Here is an 8875-nt window from a genome sequence, read left to right as displayed (position 1 = left end):
AGAGGCGCATGTGTATCGAAATGAAATTCGCCTCCGTTATGACTCCACGGAGCTGAGCTATGATAACTGGCTGGCGCGTCTATGCGGATCCTGCCCGAGCCGTTGACAATCGCACGATTGCCACTGAATTCCTAAACACCAGTATAGTGAAGGCGGCTGACCAGAGACAGGACGGGTGCCACAAATTTAAGGACTCTCCTCTAGTGCTCTTCGTTTCTCGTCTTTCGTGAGTGATGCGAGCAGAACTACGGATCCTAGTTCCGGACACACCTTGATCGACCAGTCGTGGATGGTAAATTGCAATAAACCAAAGAAATACGTTTATTATAGCGGCCCAGTTATTGCAACTAAAGATCTTTGTGAATTCAGCCTCCGTGGATGAAAAAGTGGACTAAAAATGAATAGGTCATTGCCAACAGTCTAATTTGAAAACAAAATTATTACCGATCGCTGTCGTGCGTAACAAGCTCCCATATACCGCTTCCGCATGTAGAATCCAAAACTGGATAATTTTTCTTGCCCGTTGTACAGCGAAGCCGCGAAATGACACGATGGACGAAGGAAGATGACCAAATAAACGACGTCCGTCGTTTTATTTGGCACCTTCGTTGTAAATATGTATAACCAACTCGCTCACCAGCACGTGCTCATTGTACAGGAAGTCTTCTGCCGCTATCACAGCGCGGTAGGCAAATTTACGCTATTGTGCGGAGATAATTAATGTGTCACCGACAGGGCAGAACCTGCTCTCCGCAAGCTATCGCGAGAACCGAGCGAAAGCGAGCTGGTGCCCTTCAAGCGACTCGAAGTAAAACGCTATCAAACGGTGGCCAGAGTCGAGCATGATGGCGCGGCGCGCAACAAAAGCTGCACCGAGTTCGCTACATTTGATCGTTGCCGATTTCAGCGTGCGGCCTAGACCTCACCGATTAAGCTTCTGGATGAAAACGTAGAAAACGTAAAGATTGAGACTTATGGACCACCGAAAACGATAGCAGTAGTCCTAATGTTTCGGATCGGCGAACACTTAGAAATCTGTCTTGTTGGTTCCGTCGCGTCGCCGGCTGTGCCTGGATGGAGTGACTCGAACGCACTTAAGGATGTTTCGAATGAGCAAACGTTGTTCGTAAATGGGGCCACTGGAAGAATTATTTCGCCCAAAATGAACGAGTGATAGGGAAAACAAAGAAAGGAATGAAGAAAAGAAGAGAGAGGAAAGAAGAAATTAAGGAATGGGTGGACACCTGCGGCAGATGATCAGAGGAACGATGCTATTCAAGGCATACACTTGTCGCAGCGAGGATATTTAGGCAACTTTTGTTGTTCCATTGCGTATACTCGCGGACAACTTTCTGTGGCAATGAAGGAAAAGCTACGGGCGCGTGGCTGCTGCACATGTGTTACGGCGCCAAGTAGTCCGGCAGCGTTTGACAGTGCTTTTGGTTGCCCGGGACAGACGCTGAATCGACGCAGATTCCACGTGCGACGGTTTCACGTTTGCCCAGACGCCGCGAAATAAGCGAACTTTTACATCCAGCGTTACGTTTTATCTTAAATAACGGTTGCTAATAACTTGTTTATGTTTTCTCTTCCCCTGCTTAAACTGACGTGGATGAAAACGCGGGACTCCTTTCAGAAGCGCTCTCATATGTGCGCGCTTTGCCTCTGTAGCTTTCTCTTCACTGCCACAGAAAGTTGCCCGCGAATATAGTTCTGAAGATAACAAGAATCGTTGGCCAGCACATTTGTAGCTGTAGTGTAAGAGGCTACAGGTATATGCCGATTTGCCACACGTGTGTTTTCGCCAGTGGCGCGAGCGCCTGCGTGGAAGGCGACTGCCATCCTCCTCTCCATTCGTCGCGCGTCGGGAGAAAACGATGAACGTCCTCTTCGAGCGCTTCACTACAGCACCGAAACCGCGATCTCAACCCGCAAACGGCCCAAATCTGTCCCGCGGCACCACGTGCATCTCAAGGAGCTATATCGGGCGTTCAAGGATCTTCACAGTTTAAGCCACCTCGAGGGCGTTCGACGGTGAATGCGCATCACGAGTACGTTGCGTGAGAGCAAGTGTCATTCTCATCGAATGCTTTATATAGACCGTGAAGATCCGGCGACAATCGACCCGCTCGAAAACGGCCGAAGGACTCAACGAAAAGAACTTCGGTAAAAGGGCCGCTGCCTTACGCGACGTTGCAGCCCAATTTCCAGCGAAGTAGCTTTTTTTTTTTTCGAACTGCTACGAGAAGTGGAGTTGCCGCTAAATAAAATAAAGCGTACTTTTGTAGGTTTCCCACGTATGACACCCCATTCGAAACAATACCCGTATATAAACACTTTCGAGCACTTGATCAGCAAATTTTCACCAAAGCTAGGCTGTAACTTCATCCTCACACTTTTAAGTCTGCATGCACATCAGCCGCATTGCCCCCCCCCCCCCCTACCCCACTAAGACTAGGTGGCTTTTATAGTTCTCTCAGGCACCCAGTGGCCTAAGTCCATTTTTGAATCACACACTGTGACATTTGCCTACCAATAACACCACTCCGTCTTTGCTCGAACTATATGGTAGGTAACTTAGTTCACCGACGACACTGCGGACGTCTCGTATGAACCATGAATATGGAGAAAACCGACTAGCACGCAGCAATTTTTTGGAGATACTATTGTAAGCAAGAGAAGTTTCGTCATGCCTTACGCTTAACAATCACTCTATTTTCATCACAATCACAACCTCCCCCCCCCCCCCCGAGTAGTGCATACTCGGAGTGACGTAAAGCTCTTTCAGGACACTGAGAAATTTACTGACGATGAATAGCGCGCTAATGAAGAGGCGAGAAAGAAACACGACACGGGCGCAGACTAACTACTGAGGTTTCCTGACAGAAGCGCGGTTATATAGCATCGCACAAAGACTTGCGGCCAAGCAGTCAATCACCATCATAGACGGCGTCGCAACGCACGTGCCAACGGAATTGTGCATATTCAAAGCTTCGGCGATTTTCGGCAATGTTTATTGCTCGTCTCTTGTTTATCGCCCTTATGCACGTAAGTATGGAACACCAAATTTGCTTAGTATTCATTACTTCTAAGAAACGGCAGTATAACGCTTGCGAGGGCCTGATTAAACATATTGTTACGTGTAGCTGCTGTTCCGTATCAATATATATATACATATATATACATACATATATATATATATATATATATATATATATATATATACATATATATATATATATATATATATATATATATATATACATATATATATATATATATATATATATATATATATATATATATATATATATATATATATATATACATGTTTTCTTCAAAAGAAGGAAGCCGGATTGACTTACGGCCTTGAATATTTGCCAAGAAACCACGCACAAAATGTTTCTATTTATTTATTTAATTACTTATTTTTCGGTGCCTCCTAATCCTGAATCCTAAACCAGAATTTGGATGGCAGTCGGCAGTTTCGAAGCGTATGTCCGCCAAGGCGGACTCTGCCAAGCGCCCTAGCGGCGGCGTATGGGGGAATAAGCCTAACGCCGGCGCCTCATTCAGCACTCAGGAAAATGGAAATAAGCTCAAGAGCAAAATCATCAGGGCATCACGGATGCCTCCCATGCCCAAGGAACATGCCAAAATTATCATACGACCCCGCGGAGGGCTGAATATTGCCAAGACAGGACCGACCGTGATCGGTAAAGCGATCGTGCAAGCGGCGGGTCTTACCCCTACGCAGATAAGCTCGGACATCATTTGTCCTAACATACAGCAAAACATTCTGGTGGCCAGCACGCCCAACCGAGACAACGCTTCAAAATACACAAGAATCAGAGCAATTCATGTGGCTGGAAAAATGTTTGAAGTAAGTGCATACGAGGCCGCCCCCCACACCACGTGCAAAGGGGTAATCAGACACATCGACCTCAACGACAGTCCCTCGGACCTGGAACGTAACATCGTCAACGAGAGAAACCCACTGGCCTTGGCGGTCAAGAGAATTAAGAACACAGGCACAATCATCATTGCTTTCGACGGACTCAAGGTTCCGAACTTCGTACGCTATGGCCCAGTCCTTGTGAAATGCTTTCTTTATCGCAAACAAGTTGATATTTGCTACGCGTGCGGCAAACTCGGCCATCGTGCCGACGTTTGTCCGACTCCCGAAGAGTCCACCTGCAGAGGATGTGGGGCAGTCAACCCGGACGATCAACACCAGTGCACGCCAAAGTGTGGGTTGTGCGGGGGCCCACACCCTACGGCGGACAAAACGTGCAAGGAGAGATTCCAGATCCCGTACGTCGTCAGAAGGAGACGATGGGAGAGTGCGACGGTGGAAGCTTCGACCAATGGGGCTTCGTCAACACCACATAGCAGCGAAAGCAAGAAACACTTCGAGCAACCTCCACCGCAAGAGCCTAGGGGGCGCTCCCGATCCAGGGGACGCTCTCGCTCCAGAGAGAGCCCCCAGAGTCGCTCTCGATCCAGAGGCCGCTCTTGTTCCAGAACCAGGACCAGATCACGCTCCAGGGGTCGCTCCGGATCCCGGCGCCGAGTCAGCCAAGTCCGGTTCAAGTCCTGCTCGAGGTCCTGTTCCAGGGATCGCCGACCCGAGTGCTACCCGACCTGGGCCGACCGAGTTCGAGGAACGCCGGAAAAGGTAACGCGGGGCTCACCGCCAGAGCATGATAGAGGTAACAACAGACTAGCACAACTTGAGCGCGAAAACGAGATGATGAAGAACACAATAGCTCGACTGATGACAGAAATTGCTGAGATTAAGAAGGGCGGTCAACCCGTCATGGCTGACAAGCAGCCAGCCACTCCCCAGCTAATGGAAATCCCCATGGTTGAGAAGACCGATACGGATAAGCAACCGGCCGCTCCCCAGCCAATGGAAGTCCCCATGGTTGAGAAGATCGATACAGAGAGACCCGCTAAAAAGAGGGCAATCGCTAACGAGCAAGAAAGAGCACCAGGCAGGGCCAAATCGGAGATTCGCGAGTTGCTCTCCGCTCTCAGTGACAGCATTAAGCAGATAAATGAAAAGTTCTCGCTCTTCCAAAGCAACATGGCTTCCATGGAGGAGCGCACTAATCAGCGGATCAGCAAAATTGAATCCTTCTTAGAAAACGTTGTAGCACCTGTGCTGGCACCTACAGCTCCTACACCCCCAACAACAGCATCGACTAGTAACAGCTCGGGGGCGATCGGCTCTCCGATGGTTAGCACAGCAACTCAAGAGCAACACGATGGCCACTCAAACTAGCTCATTCAAGATGTGGCAATGGAATTGCAGGGGTTACCTTCCCAAGAGGGCTCCCCTGCAACAATATATTCGCTCGCATGCAGAGAAGCCAAATGTTATCATTTTACAAGAAACATTAACATCTAACGTCACGCTGTCTGGCTACAGGCCCGTAGCAAAGCATGAAGAAGGACGGGGGATCGCCGTACTGGTTAGCAACAAGCTGACCCACATCACTCACGACCTTAAGATGACCGCAACTAAAGTTGAATACATGATGATAGAGATCATCCCTAGCCCAACGAACCACCAAAGTATATTCATCCTGAATGTCTACAGTAGTCCCAAAGCTCAACGACAGCGCTTCAAAGCCCTAATCACCAAGGCCACGCAACTAGCGCGCGACTCCCCTTTGATCATAGCTGGTGACTTCAACGCGCCGTACCACACCTGGGGCTACCCATATAACACTAAAAAGGGGGAGGACCTCTGGCGTGAGGCTCTAAACCTTAACTTGATGCTAGTCACGGACCCAGCGTTCCCCACCAGATGCGGAACATCGTCGAGCCGTGACACGACACCGGATCTCACCTTTGTCAGGAGCATTGCAGCGGTCAAGTGGACAAACCTCGGGGTAGACTTTGGTAGCGACCATTATATCTTGGCCACGCACCTCCAAGTCGACCAGAAGAGACAGCGCATGTTCCAGTACACAGACTGGGACAAATTTCGCAAAATAAGGGAAGAGCGAATGGAGAGTGAGGACAAGCCTAGCCTCGGACAATGGGTTGCACAGGTTAGACACGACATCAAAGCTACCACCAAAGAGGTTTGTACCGACCTCCCGGTGGAAAAGATGGACAGCCGTCTCGCTCACCTATTGGAGGCCAAGCAATCCCTCCTCGCCAGGTGGAAAGGACAACGGCTCAACCGCAGGCTCAGAAAAAGGATATCGGAAATTAACCGAACTATAGAGGAACACTGCAGGGCCCTCTGTAAACAGCAATGGGATGAGGTGTGCAACTCGATCGACGGGCAGATGCGCAACGGTGGCACCTGGAACCTCCTAAAGCATCTCCTCGACGAGACGAACACTAGAACCAACCAACGCAACACACTGGCGCGCACCCTACACACAGCCAAGCAAGAATATTCGAGCAAGGAAATTTTATCGAAACTCGTACAGAAGTACCTATCAGTCGCATCGTGCCCTACACCACCTTCCCCTGACTACGAAGGCTCCGAGAACCCTGAGCTCGACGCAAAATTCGGGATTGAGGAAATCAGGCAGGCGCTCCACGCCCTCAACGGCAGATCGGCTCCGGGTCCGGACAAGATCACAAACAAAGCTCTACGGAATCTGGACGAGAAGTCCATCGAATACCTAACGGACATCATTAACCAAGCGTGGAGCAATGGTAAAGTCCCGGGAATGTGGAAATCTGCCAACACCATTCTCATCCCCAAGCCAGGCAAGCCGCCCAGCCTCGATAACCTCCGCCCAATTTCGCTCACATCGTGCGTGGGGAAAGTTGCTGAGCACGCAATCCTAAACAGGCTTTCACGCTACCTGGAGGACAACGACATTTACCCACACAACATGATCGGCTTCAGGGTCGGACTCTCGACGCAGGACGCGATGAAGCTCATCAAACATCACATTATTGACTGTAATACGCGGGACACGAGAGCCATACTAGGTCTAGATCTCGAAAAGGCATTTGATAACATTCTTCACTCGTGCGTTTTAAACACAATCTCGAGCCTAAACCTGGGGAAGCACTTTCATTCCTACACGAGATCTTTCCTGTCAGACAGAGAAGCCACCCTTAAGATCGGGGACCTGACTTCAGACATGATTAAGCTGGGGTCTAAAGGGACGCCACAAGGGTCAGTCATATCCCCAACCCTCTTTAACCTAGTCATGATCGGTCTATCCCGGACACTCTCTGCTATTGATGGTATCAGTCATACCATATACGCAGACGACGTTACCATCTGGTGTACTGGAGGTAGTGACGGACAGGTAGAGACGGCCCTGCAAGAGGCGGTTGATGCTACCGAGAGATACCTTGACTCCACGGGCCTTCGGTGCTCACCGCACAAGTCGGAACTGCTACTTTATCGACCCAAGCGCAGAGGCCCTAAACCAAAGGGATGGAAGCCACTCGCCGAATGCGACATAAAACTGCGCACAAAAGACGGAGGCTATATTCCGAGGGTGGATGCTATCCGGATTCTCGGCATGATGGTAGAGTCGAGTGGTTCAAACAACCAGACAGTGCTGCGACTCACTAAGAAGACGGACAATGCCATCAGACTAATCAGAAGAGTGGCCAACCGGCAGCAAGGCCTCGGAGAAGATAACCTCGTGAGATTGGTACATGCGTTCGTAATGTGTCATTTCACTTACGTCGCGGCCATGCACAACTGGCAAAGATCGGAAAGGGATAAACTCAATGCATTAATCAGGAAGGCAATCAAGAGAGCTCTCGGCCTCCCCGTATACACTCCCACGGAACGCTTACTTCAACTTGGCATGCATAACACGCTAGAGGAAATAGCGGAAGCACAGGAGAGGGCCCAGTTCATCAGGCTATCTACCACACAAGCTGGAAGGCACATCTTACAGGAGCTGGGCGTTCCTTCCAGAGTAATCAAAACAAAGTTCTGCAGCATCCCTCGAGAGCAGCGGGACCGCATCACTGTCGCGCCTATCCCACGAAACGTCCATCCAGAACACAACGTGGGAAGACGTCGGGTGCGCGCGAAGGCTCTCCTGGAAAAGGCTCGTGAACGGGCTTCGCAGAACAGTTTCGTAGACGCAGCGCGCTACGCCGACGGACAGGCCTTCGCTGTAGTTAGCGTAAATCATGAAAGCCAAATAACGAACGCTATCTCGATTCGGACGACGTCCTCTGAAATCGCAGAGCAGGCTGCAATAGCGATGGCCTTATTGGACAACAAGAGGACATCAATCTACAGTGACTCCATATCAGCTGTTAGGGCCTTTGCCAAAGGAACCATATCCGAGCTGGCCCTAGGGATATTAGGAAGCACAGAAATCAAGCCACACACATTGATCTGGTTTCCAGCTCACATGGGACAGATCGAGGGTGCCCCGCCCAACCTCAACGAGTCGGCACACGGAGCTGCGCGAGGGATCATCAACCGCGTAGCTACCGGGCAGCATGACGCCGGGGGTACTGACAATCGGGACTCTCCTTCCTCGTACACCGAAATTACCAAGCACTTTTACTTGGCTCGGAGGATCTACCCCCTCCCACATTGCAAACTCAATAGACCTCAGGCTTTGACACTAAGGCTTCTACAGACGGGGGCATACCCAAACCCCCTACTTCTTCACAAGATGTACCCCGAAATTCAGACGACAAATGCATGTGCACTATGCAATGACTTGGCGAACTTACCTCACATGCTCTGGCGATGCCCCGCGTTACGCAGTGATGAAAGTAACACTTCTTCACGCTGGGATGCTGTCCTACACAGCCCCAACCTCGAAGACCAGTTATGGGCTGTCCAACGGGCCCGCGACGCAGCGGAGAGGCTCGGCCTCTCTGTCCCGACGTGGGAGCGGCCCGCTGCGCG

This window comes from Dermacentor albipictus, chromosome 2 (genome assembly GCF_038994185.2).
Source record: "Dermacentor albipictus isolate Rhodes 1998 colony chromosome 2, USDA_Dalb.pri_finalv2, whole genome shotgun sequence".
Lineage (NCBI taxonomy): Eukaryota > Metazoa > Arthropoda > Arachnida > Ixodida > Ixodidae > Dermacentor > Dermacentor albipictus.
The sequence above is the reverse complement of the archived record's forward strand: the minus strand, read 5'-3'. Positions refer to the sequence as shown.